This window comes from Mesoplodon densirostris, chromosome 7 (assembly GCF_025265405.1).
Source record: "Mesoplodon densirostris isolate mMesDen1 chromosome 7, mMesDen1 primary haplotype, whole genome shotgun sequence".
In the NCBI taxonomy this organism is placed as follows: domain Eukaryota; kingdom Metazoa; phylum Chordata; class Mammalia; order Artiodactyla; family Ziphiidae; genus Mesoplodon; species Mesoplodon densirostris.
In genome coordinates, this window is record NC_082667.1 from 15,980,514 (window position 1) to 15,996,620 (window position 16,107).

Here is a 16,107-nt window from a genome sequence, read left to right on the forward strand (position 1 = left end):
GCACAAATTGTGGTTCCACCACATACAACTGTGTCATCTGCGGGCGTTATTTTCACCTTCTGGGCCTTCAGATACCCCTCTATAAAATGGGGGTAATAATAATCAGAGGGTTGTTGTGAGCAAAATGGTAAGCAGTCAGTGAGTAACCATGGTTCACTGACCTGAGATAAATTCCTTCCCTTCTCTGAGCCTCAGTTTACCCGAGGTGGTTAGATTTGATTTTCGGCTTGAACTTACCAGCTCCGGTGTTCCGTGACTATGAAAATTCAGCATTCCTGCAAACTCCCAGAGCTGGGCCACAAAGAAGCACCCTGGCAGGTCACAGGGGTCTCTCTGCTAAACCACTCCTCCACTGAGGTCAAAACAGACCTGAATGTCCATCATGGTATCATGGTATAACCGTTTGATTCCAAATTCATTTAGATTTAGCCAAGTTCCAGCCCCAGGACCTGCTGTGGCTCACTTATTCCAAATTATAACCCAAAGGCACAGTGACAGAGCTGCAAGGAGCTCGGGGGCCCTTTCAGGGATCCCAGGGTGTCCTGTGCTTGCTTCTGAGCATGCAAGCAGGGCTCTCAGCACAGGCGTTTCACTGCGGCTGGCGCCGGGTCATCCAGTTGGCAGAGCCGTTTCCATTTCTCTCACACGCCCCCGGATGGGAAATGATTCATGAAAACCAAGAAGGTAAAATTAGCCCAGAGGCTGCCGAGTAATTTATACAGCCAACAGCCCCAGGAGGGAGGGAAGGCTCCCACTGCCAGCTCAGTGTGGCCTCCTGGGCGCTGGCGGAGACCAGCCTGGCCATCAGGAGCCTCTGCCTCTGGGGTCTTCTATTTCTGGACTCAGCCTCCAGGGCTGTTGGCGAGGCTTCCAGAGCTTTCTCTGATCCCTTCCACCCCCTCAACAGATCTGCTCGTGACATTAGGGACCTGCTGAGTGTCAGCGGGTGGCTGCGGAGACACGCATGTGTTTCACCCTCACCTCAGCCTTGGGGGGAAAGTTTCACCTCCTGTCTCACAGGTGAGGAAAATGAGGCTCAGAGAGGTCAGGTGAGTGGCCAAAGGGTGTGGCAAAGCTCAAATTCAAACGCAGATCTCATGGCCCCCAGAATCAGTGCTTCCCCCTACGTGGGGTGCTGTCTGCCGAGCCCCAGTTTCTGAGGGTGGGGTGAGGGAATGGACCTGGTGGGGTTCCTTGGCAAGCCCCACCTCATCCTGCCACGTGCTTCTCAGTCTCAGGACTATTTAGGACGAGGACCTGGTCCTTGACTCCAAGTCCAGTTGACCCAACTGGCAAGGTGGAGGGTCCCCAGTATCCTAGTGTCTTCAAAAGGGGTTGAGAAGGGCTTCCCTGGTGGCGCAGTGGTTGAGAGTCTGCCTGCCGGTGTGGGGGACACGGGTTCGAGCCGTGATCTGGGAAGATCCCACATGCCGCGGGGCAACTAGGCCCGTGAGCCACAACTACTGAGCCTGCGAGTCTGGAGCCTGTGCTCCGCAACAAGAGAGGCCGCGATAGTGAGAGGCCCGCGCACCGCGATGAAGAGTGGCCCCCGCTCACTGCAACTGGAGGAAGCCCTCGCACAGAAACGAAGACCCAACACACCCAAAAGTAAATAAATAAATTAATTAATTTTTAAAAAAGGTGGGGGGTTGAGAAAATGCCAGGCTGGGCCCTGAGCCATAAATCATACCCCCACCCCTAAAAGGGAAGGACAGAACAGCAGGTATCAGTGAGCCCCCATGGTCCCACTTCATGGGGCCAGACACCAAGGCCCAGAGAGGGGTAGCAACTTACTCAAGGCCACGCAGCAGATCTATGGCAGAGCCTGGGATGGAACTGCATCTCCTATGTCCCACTGCAGAGAGCCTACTGTCAGAGCTGTTCACAAAGTGAGCAAATCTGAATGGGGGTTCCCAGCACGCAGGGGCAGCTGAGGCGGGAGTCACCCAAGACCTTCAGGGGCCCTTGATCTGGTTCTTCCCCAGGCATCTGCCCCCAGTTTTTGGAACCCACAGTGAGGAACTGGAGAGGGCCCCTCAGAAGGCGGTAGGTGAGACTCCACACCTGTGGGAACCTGGGTGAGTCACCTTGCCTCCCTGAGCCTGGATGAAAGACGGGCGCAGGGAACTGACAAGAAAAACGTGTGTATGAACCACCCAGCAGGCTGTGAGCGTCCCACAGGAATGCAGGGGTCCCGCACAAGCTCGGTCACAGTGCTCACCCTCAGCCCCTCTGGCCCCTGGCTTTGCCCAGAGGAAGCCCAAAGCCAGCCACGGGTGACACCCCACAGCCACCCATGCAGAGGGAACTTGCCTCTGTCCCCGGGGCTGGGCAGCTGCACGCCAGTGAGACAGCTCAGAGCCACACCCCACGCCCAGGGCAGTTCAGAGCAGCTCAGAGGCACCATCTCCCCAGAGGGACTGCAGCTGCCATGGGCCGGCCCTGAGCACAGCACTTTCAAACATCACCACACTGGACCCTTCCCATCAACGCTGGAGAAAAGGTGGCTGGGTCCTCACTTTACTGATACTCAGAGAGGCTGAGTCGCTTGTCCAAAGCCTCACATCCATTCACGCAATTATTCACTCGACAAGTGTATACCAAGGCCCACCATGTGCCATGCACAGTGCCAGGATGAGACAGGCATGTGTAGCCCTCCTGGCCATGAGAGGCCTTGTGGGGTTCATGGGCAACCTCGAGCCACTCTGCTGGGATTCCAGTCCCAGCTTCACCCCCATATGTCCTTGAGAAGTCACCTCTCTACACCTGTTTCCTCAGTAAATGGAGAATAATAATGGTGTCTACCTCATGAGGTTATTCTGAAGATTAAGTGAAATATTATGGGTCAAGACTTAGAATAGCACCTGGCACATAGTAAGCACTCAATAAACATGAACAGTTATTATTGAGCCAGGACCCAAGCCCACCTCCCTCTGACGCCAGCAGCCATGCTCTTAACTCAAGGCTAGGCCGGCTCAATGTCCGAGGTGGGACCCAGCAGCATGACTGGTGAGGGTCCACAGTAAGAATCAGAAGGTGGGTTCAAGTTTCCCCTCTGCCAGCCGCCAGCTCAGACCAGCCCCTGGGCCTTTCTGAGCCTTGCTTCCTCCAGTCTTAAAATGTACCCCGTGATGGCTGCTCTCCTGCCTCCCTGGGGAAGTACCCAGAGTCCCCAGGGTTGCTGCAGGCCGCTGCCCACACCACAGGACAGGCCCAGAGAGCGAGCCTTCTCCCCAGCAGGGCACATGGCCTCAGCTGAAGCAGCCACACTCTGTCCCCTGCCACCTCTGGCTACTGAGAGGGTTTGTGGCTGGTGCTGGGGAAGGGCTGGGCCCCGGGCCAGCAATGGTGCTTCTCGCCTCTCGGGAAATAATCCCAACCCTCTGTGCTCATTGACCACACATGCCACAGACCAGAGGGCAAGAGGTCAAGCAGGGCTGCCCCGCTGGGCACCTTCCGCCAAGATATCACGTTGGGTGGCCTCATGAGAAAGAACCGAACAAGGAGCCAGACAGCCTGGGTACATTCCCAACCCTGCCAGCGGCTGTGTGGCTTTGGGAAAGTCACTTGACGTCTCTGGGCCTCTGATTCCACATGTGTGAAATGGCCTTGACCAGGCTGCCTACCTCAGAGGGCGGCTGTTCAGAGCTGGTTAGTTGGTGCCATAAAGGTGGTTTCGAACCTGAAAGGGGGTCGGGGGGGGATGGAGGTGTGAGAAAAAAGCAAAGGGGCCATCCTATCCAGCACTAAAAATACAGTCACCTGCGGAGATTTGCCCCACGGGCTGAAAGGTAAACCCAGGCCTGGACCAGCCAGTGTGGCCCCGAGGGGCCCCAGGGCCCTCAGGGGAGAGCTTGGCCCCAAGCTGCTTTCTTCTCCTGCCCACCCTGCAGGCCAAGAGAGATCAAATCCCCGGCCACAACAGGCCCCATTGAGAGTCGGTAAATCTGCCTGAGGTGTGGGGTTATGTTACCAGGTTCCTGGCCACCACCACTAAGCAAAGGGTCAGGCTGACCTCCTTCCCTCCCAGTAGGCCCCGATCCAGAACCTACAGGACCAAGCCAGGCAGAAATCGGATCACCCACTGCATTCCCAGGCAGCAGCCTCCTCTGGGAAATCAGTGGACAGTGGGATGAAGCTGTCGCAAAGACTGGAGCCATCCCAGGCTGCCCACGGGAACACAGGCCCTCTGCCCACCGAGGTGGGCCTGGACCTAACGCAGACAAGAGACCCCAGGATAATAAGATTATTAGGATTTTGTGAGCATTGTGCACCTTACACATGTTAGTTTACTTGGTCCTCACAGAAGCACCATGGTACGCACGCTATTGTCATCTCTATTTTACAAAGGACGAAACTAGGCGCCGAGAGGTTAAGTCAATTTCCCAGAAACACCAGGATTTGAACCGAGGCATCTGGATTCCAAAGTTCACTTATCACAACAGCCACCGAGAGAGGAGACATTCAAAAACACACCTTTTGAGTAACGGTAGAAAAACCCAAGTGTGAAAGAGAAAAGACTCCAGGGGCCATGGCCATTGTTTCCAGCTCTCTGGGGACTGGCAGAGGGCACAGGAGCAGATTTTCTCTCTGGCTAAAGAAGGGATTCAGGAATAGCGGGAGACCCACAGGGAGACATCTGGTTCTGTGCAAAGCCGCAGGGGACAGATTTTAAATATTGCACAATAATTTGTTAAAAATGCAACTGGCGGGCTTCCCTGGTGGCGCAGTGGTTGAGAGTCCGCCTGCCGATGCAGGGGAAACGGGTTCGTGCCCCGGTCCGGGAAGATCCCACATGCCGTGGAGCGGCTGGGCCCGTGAGCCATGGCTGCTGAGCCTGCGCGTCCAGAGCCTGTGCTCCGCAACGGGAGAGGCCACAACAGTGAGAGGCCCGCGTACCGCAAAAAAAAAAAAAAATGCAACTGGCTCCCATAACCCAGCAGTAGCTGCTACAGATATGACAAAAGAGGCACAAGAATAAAATCAGAATTAACCTAAATGTCCAGCGGTAAGAGAATGGTTAAATAAATGATGATCCTCTCCATTGATATACTACTGTATATTAGTTTAAAAAAAAAAAAGAAGAAAAACAATATGGTAAGCTCACTGTGTAAAACTATGACTAGATTTCCTAGATCCAATGTTAAGTGAGAAAAGCAATTTGAAGAATGAAACCATTTGTTTAAACACACATATGCATGCACACACACATGCACATGCTATAATGGTACATATTCCTATAGGTTCTGTGTGCGGTGCATAGACAAAGATCTAGATGGATATATACCGAAGTAATAACAGTGATGATTAACCTTGCAGAGGAGGTGGGAATGCTACAGTTATCAAGGAGACTATATTTCACTTTTTAAATATTATTTGATTTTTTTACAGCAAAAATGTATCCGTATATCCCTTATATAATTAAAACGTAGTAAAACAACACAAAAAAATCAACGAGCTGTCTTGGAAACAGTGAGCTACTGGTCCCTGGAAGCATGTGCATTGCGGGGGAGGGATTTACCACAAGGATAGGTGGGTCCAGTCCTTCTGGGCCTCACAGCCTCATCAGGTGGGTAGAGCAAAGCCCTTACTGTCCCCGCATCGTGAGTGGCTTTCAGGAAGCACAGAGAATCAGATCTTGGAGGAGGGAGAGGCCAGGAGTTGTGGACGCTCACTGTGACGCAGTCAGAGGCACACAGGCCAGCTGCCAAGTCCACCTCCAGCTGTCCAGCTCCACCCCTCCCCTTCTCCCAATAACACCCAACCCAGGCCCCTCGGTCCCAGCAGCCCCCAGCCCCTGGCCAGCATGTCTGGCGTCAGCCTCAGACTCCCAGGGCGGGGGCCACGTTTTTGGGAAGACCTCACATTGGGGACAAGAGTTCAGGAAGGAAGGGGGAAGTGGATGTGAAATGCTTATAGGGCTGAGCACCCCTGACTGTGACACTGTGCCCAGGCAACAGCCCAGGTCACATGAGGAGCCCTAATCCACAACAGGCTGATCCCTAGCCCCAGACAGACCCCTAGCCCTAGTCAGGCACAATAACAAGCCAGGACCAGTGAAGCTCTTACCTTCAAGACAGCTACAGCGTCAAGAAAAGAGTCAAGCGATATAGCTCTGAGTCCCAGCTCGGCCCCTGACTTCCTACAAGACCTTAACAAAGTCACTGAACCTGTGGAGCCTCAACTCCCTCATCCGCAAAATGGGCTCACAGTATCCACCTCCCAAGCCTGCTGTGTAGATGAAATATCATCCGTGTAGCCCCTTTGTGAACCATACGGACTCCCACAAAACACACGGCCTCACCCATGCCGCGGACAGAAAAGGAGGTGGCAACACCTTATCGCCAAAGGCAGCCACACTTGCTGCAAGACAGGAGTGAGTCCAAAAGGGCAGGGGAGCCTTTCTTGGCTACTGTCCTGGGCCGAGGGCCAGGGTGCTTGCGGGGAGGGCAGGGAGCCACCGACAGGTGCCAGGGAGGAGTCCGGTTTCTACCTGAAACTGGGGGAAGGGGCTCCTGGGAGCCAGGCCAGCGAGTCCTCGCCTCACCGCTAGCCCAGGGAGCCGGGGCAGGGGTGGGCGACAGACTCACAAGGGGAATCAAGGGGAGGAAGAGCAAAGCTCCGTCACTGCCAGAAGGGGCGAGCAAAGGGCCGGCCTTGGAGGACTCCACCTGGGAGGCAAAGCAGTACGGGCCACACAGAACTGGCTCGGGGTCCTGTGAGGAGAGGGGCTGCCGAGAAGCAAGAAGGTCCCACCTGGCACTCCCAGTGAAAAGTGCCAGCTCTGGGAGAGGGTGAAGCAGCAGGATGAAGCCTGAGGTGGTCCGGCTGCCCCAAAGCTGCCCCCTCCTGCCTCAGGGAGACCCAGGGCTGTGGCAGTACTGAGTCCAGCGTGGGGCCCGCCCACGGCACAGAGGGCCGGGGAGGTCTGAGGACAGAAGCCTCCAAGCACGACCAAGGCCACTGTCAAAACCAAAGCACCAAACGTAAAATAGAGAGCTAGTGGGAAGCAGCTGCATAGCACAGGGAGATGAGCTCGGTGCGGGGCGGTGGCGGGGTGGGGATAGGGAGGGTGGGAGGGAGACGCAAGAGGGAGGAGATATGGGGACATATGTGTATGTACCACTGATTCAGTTTGTTATAAAGCAGAAACTGACACAGCATTGTAAAGCAGTTATACTCTAATAAAGATGTTAAAAAATATATATATATATAGTTGGATTAATATCTACAAAAAAAACCCCCAGAGCACCCCAATGACTCCTGTGAACGCCTCCCCAGCCCCATAGGGCAGGATCCCAGGCAGCTGGACTCCCCGCTGAATGGCAGTCAGCCCAGTGGGAGCTGCAGGGAGGGAGCCAGAGGCTGGGCCACCTTGAACAGGGCCCCAGGGAGGAGGGCATGGGGGGGCTGGTGGGAGGGGCGCTCCGCACAGCTCCCTCCTAGGCAGGCCGTCACCTCTCTGTGGACCTGTGGCCACATGCAGGCCCAGGTGCAGGTTGGTGTGTTCCCCGGGGCCCCGGGACAGGGCAGGTGGCCTCCTCTCGCAACAGGAGGCTGGGCCGGAGCTCAGGACCGCAGCAGCACCTCCGCTGCCCCGACACTGCGCCGTCTGCTGCCGCCAGCTGGCCCAGGTGGGGACATCAACTCTCCCTCGTTACCTCAACCAAGTGTTCACCCCTCAGGTCTCAAAGGCGGGCCTCAGCTCAGCTCTGGCCCATCAGAGGGTTCATGCAGGAAGCAACTTCAGGCTGCCGTCCACTGCTCACCTCCTAAACGGACCCAAGCCATCACAGACCAGGCTCCTGGCGCCTGGCCAACCCCCAAACTCAGCTACAGACCTCAGACCTCGCTCCTGCAGCCCACACTGACTCCTAGGGGGTGGCTGGCACAGCCCCTGTGAGCTCGCAGTGCTGGCAGCTTAGGGCAGTGGGGACAAGAGTGTTCAGCCATGGCCACCCAACCACCAGATGCCACCCCACTGGCCAGGACAGCCTGGGAAGGCCTGCTGCTCACGCCAGAGGACAGCCTGCCTGTCCAGCCACGACTGACTCCCAGGGCAGCCAGGCACCAGCAGAGCTATGGGGTCTGCTTACTAGCAACCTACCCCACTGGGTACCAAGAAGCAGCCTTCCTCAAGGGTGAAGACCAAAAGGAAACTCCACCTGATGGCCCCTTCAGTCCTTTAAAGCACCTACTCAGTGTGATCTTACCTCCCACCTCAGGATCTCTGCCTCCAGGACAGTCTTTAGGTCTCAGCTCCTTAGCCTGGCCTTCAGGGCCTTCCTGGGCTGGCCCTAACCTGCCTCTCCAGCGTCATTCAGCTACCTCTTGTCCAAACACCCTGCTCACCTGCCGTTCCCTGAACCCTGGGACCCTCACGTTGCCTGCCTTTGCACATACTGTTCCCAGTGCTGACAACGTCCTTCCCTCTTCCTCCACCTGGCAAACTCTTACTCCTCCTTCAAGGTCCAGCCTGACATCACTTCTGGGAAGCCTACCCATGCTCTCCCTCCCCCACTGCCAAGGCAGAATACTTGCTCCCTTCCCCACCCTGTCTCTGAGCAGCAGGGCACTTCCTACCTTCAATCACAGTTAGGATCTGGGCCAGAGCTGCTCAAACTATTTATGGTAAAGAAACATTTTTTTTTTAAGTTTTCCAATCTGCTGCCCACTGATGCTTTTGTAAATTACAATAAAAAAATGGCGTGGCAGTGCCAAGTTGCAATATGAGTTTCTCAACACTTACTCTAATGTCTGTACCTGTCTCACTGCAGACCAGTAACACAGAGCTCATGGATGGGCGGTCGTCTGCAGACCACCCTCTCCATGGCACTGGCAGGGCTCTGTGTTCCCGGTGCAGGGCCCATCAAATTATGTCTATGTTTGGACCTCCAGAGCCCAAAGGGGTGCTCCATCTACTGACTCAAATATTGCATGGGAAGGTCCCAGCAACCCTGTAACAGGTGCATTACCTGTGCTGGGCATCCCCATTTCTCAGGTGAGCATGTAGAAACACACAGAGGGTGACTGGCCCGATGTCACAGCTGGCCCACATTGGATCTACCCAAAAAAGAATTCAGAGTAATGATAGTAAAGATGATCCAAGATCTCAGAAAAAAAAAAAAATGGAGGCACAGATCTAGAAGATACAAGAAATGTCTAACAAAGACCTAGAAGAACTGAAGAACAAACAGAGATGAACAATACAATAACTGAAATGAAAAATACACTAGAAGGAATCAATAGCAGAATAACTGAGGCCGAAGAACGAATAAGTGAGCTGGAAGACAGAATGGTGGTGATCACTGCCATGCAACAGAATAAAGCTGGCCCACACTGTACTCTCTCTGTACTGCCCACCATCACAAGGGCAGACTTTTGGAACCTGCAAGCCCTCCAGTCCACCATTCCCCCCAGCCCAGGCTCCTGACAGCATTTCCCACTGCAGTAACAGTGAGGTAGCCCCATGCAGTGGTGAAGAGCTCAGCCTCTGGAATCAGACCAGACCTGGGTTCAAATCCCGGCTTAGCCTTTCATAGCTGTGTGGCCTTGGGTACGTCACCTCACTTCTCTGGGCCTCCATCTTTCCTCTGTAAACTGAGGCTAATAACATGAGTCAGGCAGCACCCTCTTCAGGCAGAGCCCATACACACCTATAAGCCCCATTCAAGTTTGGCTGTTACTGATGTGTATAAAAGACCTGGGATTACCCAGCCTGAAACACTTGACCTGGATCTTTCCTTTCTGCTCATCCTCCCCGAAAGATCCAACATCTTCTCTTGGGAGTAAATTCTTCCTGGCTGCTGAGTTTGCTGATCTCCTTTGATGATCTCACTGCCCTGCCCTCCCCACCCCAGGCTAAGGGGCTTCTCCCTTCTCACACTGCCCCCCTCCCCAGGACACCTTAAGCCTCTGAGCCTCTTCACCTCCTCTCCAAATACCAGCCCCCTCTGGAACACAGCTGGTCTGAGGAGGGGCCCTGCACCACCCCGGGAAATGCCCCCTGTTCGGTTGGGTTAGAGCAGTGAAGAGCCAGGCTGTAAGGTGGGGTCGGGCCCCAGCCTGCAACTCCACCCTCACCCACCCAGAGCCCACCTGCCCTGTACCTTGGGCCACGACAGCGCTGAGTCCACCCCAGCTGGGTCCCGGTCGGCTGTCCCTACAAGAGGTTCACTCCCTGCTGGGGCTGAGGGTCCGGTGGGCTTCTCTCCATGCCCCTCAGCCATCCTGGAGCCTCTCAAACTGGCTATCTCCAACCCCCGGGCATCGGGCAGCAGGATCCCTTCCTGGTCCTCAGCAATTTTCCTTGGGGAAAGTACAGGATAGTGGGAGCAATTTTCCCACTCTGGGAAAGCTGACATCGTGGGCGTGGTTCCATATTTACTTGCTCAGTGACGTCCACTGCAGCCCAGCCCGAGACAAGTTGACATCCTGCCTGCTGATCTCTCTCGCCCCCAGCCCTGCCCAGGAGAAGGAGCCCACTGGTCACCAGCCCCTCCTACCCCGAGTTCCTTCATGCACATCACCCAGGGCTGTGCCTCTTCCCCTCAGGACGGGGTGAGCTCCTGCCGCTACAGATATTCAAGTAGTGGCCGGACAGCCTGTCCTTTTGGAGGGCAGGGCACCAAGACTAGGCCAAACGCTCTCAGAGGTCCCCATTCTGCTCTAATTCCAGGAAGTGGAGGCCTGGGGCGCGGAGGAAGAAATGCTAGATGTGGGGTTAGAATTTTAGCTCGGTCACTCCCTAAATTGTATGACCTCCAGCAAGTCACTTCCCATCTCTGACCTCAGTTTTTTCAGCTATAAAATGGGGGTCAGGAGAGCTGTTCTGCCTGCCTCAGAGACTAATGATAAAGGATTTGGGAGAAGTTTGACGTCAAGAAGAGAGTCCTGGGTTGCCCTTATGGATCAGGTGGGCTGGGGAAGAAAGAGGGGTGGAAGGGAAAGCCCTAGAAGGCACTGAGGGCTCCAGAAGCCCAGGTTTGCCTCACTTTGCAAACAGGGTTCTCACCCTCAGCAGCCACCCCTGATCTGAGGCTGATGCTGGGGCGCAGGATGGCCAGCAGCCCTCTGTCCTTCTCCACCTCTGCTCACACAGCCCAGAGTCATTTCACAGGAGGCTCTTAGTTTGTCCGGATGTGCCAGCAAGATCTGATCCATGAGGTCCCTGGGTGGGGAGAGGGTCCTGAAGCCGGCTGTTTAAACCAAGAGCTTATCAATCAAATCCTGCTTTGAAAGCACCCAGGGGACCTGCTGGGAATTGTTACATAACACAAGTAGGCAACCCCTAAAGCCTCCTTTGTTGATGTGGGTTTCTCCAGGTGATTGGAGATTCGATTATGACTGTGGGATCTGAAGCTAGTCACGTATCCGCTCTGAACCCAAGTTTCCTCATCCAGAAAAGGATGTAGAAGAGACCTCACGGGGCCGATGTCAAGTGCCCAGATGCTCAGTACGTGTTCCTCTTAACACGTGGTCCTGAAAACAGGGAGGAAGAAGTTTTCTTCCACAGAAGGTAATGCAGGACTGACATTACCGTCTCCATGTACAGAAAGGGAGACTGAGGCCTAGAACACAAGCCCGTGGGGGGTGGGTAAGTGTCTGAAGGTGCGTTCCAGTCACCTTCAAGTAGAGACCCGCCATGACTCATCCACTCTCTCACATTCAGGCACTGCTGTCCCCAGAAAGGGGCACAAGATTATTTCCGTGTCCTAGGGCATGCCTCCCCTGTGGTCATGACCTCACACCCGAGGAGGTGGCCCCAGAGCCGTCCCCATGACACACTGGCGTTCGGTGCTGCTTCCTCAGGAGTCTCTTCGAGGCCAGCACCATTACACCCCTGCCGTGCAGATGAGGAGACAGGCAACCCCCAGACAGGCAGCCTCTGACCCACATCTCCCAGCTGCCAGGCGCAGGGGCAGGAATGAACCTGAGGTCACACCCGCCTCAAGGGCAGAGCGCTGTCCCCGCCCACACGCTCCCTCTCAGCGGCCCCCACCAAGAGGCCAGCCCAAGGCACTTTGCTGCGTCTTATCTGGGGGTGCCATGGCCACTCAGAAATGAAGCCAGACACACTCTAGGAAGCCTGCAGCCCCCAGAACTGTGCCCCAAACCACCTGCACTGAGCCTCAGTGTGGAGGACCAAGTCCTCACCTCTTTCCTCCACCTTCCCTTCTGGAATGGCCATCACCATGCCCATCCTCATCCTCATCTTCTCTTACCTTGACTACTGTAACAGCCTCCTAATTGGCCTCCCTGCCTCCAGCCTCACACCCAAGCTGCTGCGGCTGCTGATTTCTGGGACCTGAACCTGCTCTCCATGTCAGCTTTCTCTGCGGTTCCCAGAGGCCCCACAGACACAGTGTAAACTCCTCAGCATAGCAGGCATAACCTTTCACAGCCTGGCTGGGATAGAGCATCGGGGTTAGGTTGGAGGGCTCAGGAGCCAGAAGACCTGGGTTCAAATCCCAGCTGTGCTGCTTACGAACTGGGAAACTTTGGGCAAGTTACTCCACCTCTCTGAGCTTTGGTTTCCCAAAGGGAAATAATAGTGTCAGTAGAATGGGGAAATAATAGTACCAATATCAGGGTACTGCTGGGAAGATGAAATAGAACATGTGTTCTGAAGCACTTCGCACATAGTAAGTGCTCAATTCATTCATTCATTCCACAAATGTGAGGCCTTACTATGTGCTCTGCACTGTTCATGCAGCACTGAACAAAGCTGACAAAACTCCCCGCTCTCCCGGAGCTTACAGCATAATTAAAGGAGGCAGCCAAAGGCAACATACTGATAAATAAGTAAAACGCAGGGCATGTTATATGTGCTATGCACTAAGGAGAAAAAAAAGCAGGCAAGCAGAGGAGGATAAGGGGGGCAGGGGTTGCCATTTTAAATAAGAAAGTGCCCACAAGAAGGCGACATTTGAGCAAATCCTGATGGAGGTGAGGGAGCCTGCCATGGAGATAATGGGTAAGAGTGTTCTAGCAGCGGGAAAGGCCCCGAGGCAGGATCAGGACTGGTGTGTTAGTCATATTACTATTATCATCACTGTTATTCTCTTTCTAGCCTCATCTCCCTCCACCTCCTCCCTTACCCACACTCTCCAGCCAAATGAACCACCCAAGCCTCGCCAAGCCATTCCGTGCTCATGCCTTTGTATAAGCCTCGTCCCACGCTGGAATGCCTCTCCCCTTTCTTTCCAACTCCTACTCATCCTTCAAAACCCAGCTGCAAGGCCTCCTCCTCAGGGAAGCTTTTCTTGACTTACAGTCGATGGCTGTCTCCCTTGCATCCTTCTGCTATAAACTGTAACTGCGTGGTTAACTGCCCACCTCCTCCCACTGGTCTGTGAGTTCTGGAGGGGCAAGGACTGGGTTCCACACTGCACCCCCAAGCCCAGCACAGTGCCTCACTGTGTGCACTGACCACCTGATGAATGAAGGAAGAACTGAAGGATGCCCCAGGCCTCTCCTCTTAAAGAGCCTTAGCCCCGGCGACGCCACCACGAGTGTGACTGCCCCTGTGAACGCTGGCCTTTCCAACGCAGATACAAATCTGCAATAGGAAACAGGCTTTTTAAAAATAACAGCACATTTTTCTTTTTTCTTCATTGTTTTTTTTTTTCTTTCTGCACGGCTTATTTTTCCGGCGCAGCCCCGGGGCCAGCTGCAGGGAAGTCCCTCCCAGGCCCCACTCTTAAGAACATGGAGCTCTGGGGCCTCTAAGGACTCCCAGGCCAGAACAGGGGTGGAAAGGCACCAGATGCCGTGGCACCAAGGCCACCAGGCACCTCTGAGCCAGGAACCCCTTTTCTCAAACCCCAACGTTAGGTGGATGTTACCTCCTGGAAACTTTATAATGCCATGTGACATTTCCAAAGGGGCTTCTCCTTGGTGGGTCTGGGGTTCCCTGCCCTCACTCTAAGAGGGCATCCCGAAGGAGATGGCATCAGACTGCCAGCGTTCCAATCCTGGCCACACTGCTGTGTAACCCTGGATCCCTTCCATCACCTCTTGGGGCCTCAGTTTCCCCATCTGTGAAATGGAAATAATAATACCTACCTTGTTTTCTGTGTAGGGTATGTGACATGCTTAGGACCACACCTGGCACACAAGAAGCCCTCAGTAAATATTAGCTGCCTTCATCATCATTATCTTCATCTTCATCAGCCCTAGATCTCCTACTGTGTGATCCCTTCACTGAATCATATACTCCACAGATCAGAGACCTCAAGGATCTGTTAAATCTCACCCTCTTGGCCTTTCTGGAATTTTCCGTCGTACATTCTAGAAACATGGTCCTTCTGGGGCATGGACACCTGTAAGTATGGGGAGCTTAGGATCTGCATTCTACGGGCCACTTTTCCTCCCACACCTGACACCTCCTTGCAGCTGGACCCACCTGCCCATACTCCCAGGAAGCAGTGTTTATTAATCCTGTCCTTAGCCCCCAGCACATTGTGAGCCCTCAGCCAATGCTCAGGGATTTATCAGAAGGCATTCCGTGAGCAGCTCTCATGAACAGACACTGGAGGTGCAGCGGCACACACACACCAACCCAGGCCCTGCCCTCGCAGAGCTTACGGTCTGATGAAAGAGTGACTGCAAGCAATAATTACAACAATAAATGTAAAATTGCTACTAAGACGAGTGTTATAAATGCGAGGTACATGGGGCCATGAAAGGCCGTAATAGGGAGTTCAACCTAATCTGGGAGGGCTTCCCTGAAGAGGTGATGCTAAAGCTAAAAGATGAGGAGGAGGCCTATGAGAGGAGTGGAATGCATGGTCAGGGCAGAGGGGGCAACATGAGGATAGCACCATGTTAGGCTAAACATGGTAAATAGGGGGAGGCAAGATGGTATCCCCATAGCATCTGGAGGGCAACTTAAGGATATCTGTCTTTCTCGTAAATACAGTGGGAGTCCCTGAAGGTTTTTCAGGCAGAGGTTGATAGACTCAGATTTATTTGTCAAAAAAGCTCACCCTGGCTGCTGAGGATGAGCTTTTCCTGTGTGTGTATACTTGTCTCTGCCTGGAATGCTCCCCTACTCTCTGTATCAGTCAGGACAGGCTAGGTTATGCTGCAGTAACAAAAAACCCCCAAATCTAAGTGGTTTAAAACCACAAAGCCTTAATTATCACTCATGCTGCATGTCCATCATGGGGCAGCAAGGGACTCCACTCAGGTAGCGACACGGGGACCCAGGCTCGCAGAAGCAGCCACCAGCCCACCTCCTGCCAGTTGCCACACCACAGGAGAAGAGAACTCAGGAGGGTCTCACACCAACAACTAGATGCTTTGGCCCAGAAGTGGCATGTGTCACTGTAGTTCACAACTCACTGGCCAGTCACACAGACCCACCCAAGACAAGGGGACCTAGTTTCAATCCTACATGTGCTTGGATGAACTGGAAATATTTAGAGGGTAGCATTAAGGACCACCAGACACTCTCCTACTCCATCTTGCCCTTCCCCAGCCTTAACTCATTCATTAGATCACAACTGTTTCAGTATTCCAGAAGGAGGGACCAGCAATGTGCAGGAGAGAATATGGAGTACAGAGAGATCTAGGGGAGGTGGGAGATGAGGCCAAGGAAAGGGTAGGGGCCAGATTACTCAGAGGCTACTAGGTTATGGTAACAATTTGGTTCTTTATCCCAAAAGCACTGGGAAGACTTCTCAGTGCTTTACACAAAGATGGGGAGCTTGCTGTGATCTTCTTTGGAACAGATCGCTCTTACTGCCATCCTGAGACTGGCGTGGAGGGGAGGTCCCAGGTGGACAGTTAGGACGCTAGTGCTGTTGTCCTGGGGATAGACAGTGGTGGCTTGACCAAGACACTGGGGAAGAGAAGACGGAGAGGAGTGTACGGATTCAATTTATAGGTTAAAGTTCCCTAGATCTGGAGATATAGTGGATTGCGGTGAGGGAACGGAGACACAAAGGTTTCTGCCTTAACGACTAGCAGAATGGTGGTAGCCGTGGCCAAGATGAGAGCCCTGGAGGAGGTTTAGGGAGGCAGATGATGGGACAGCCTTGGAATCCGTGTGTTGGTCATAACTGTGAGATGGTCAAGAGAACAGACCGAGGAGCCAGCTGA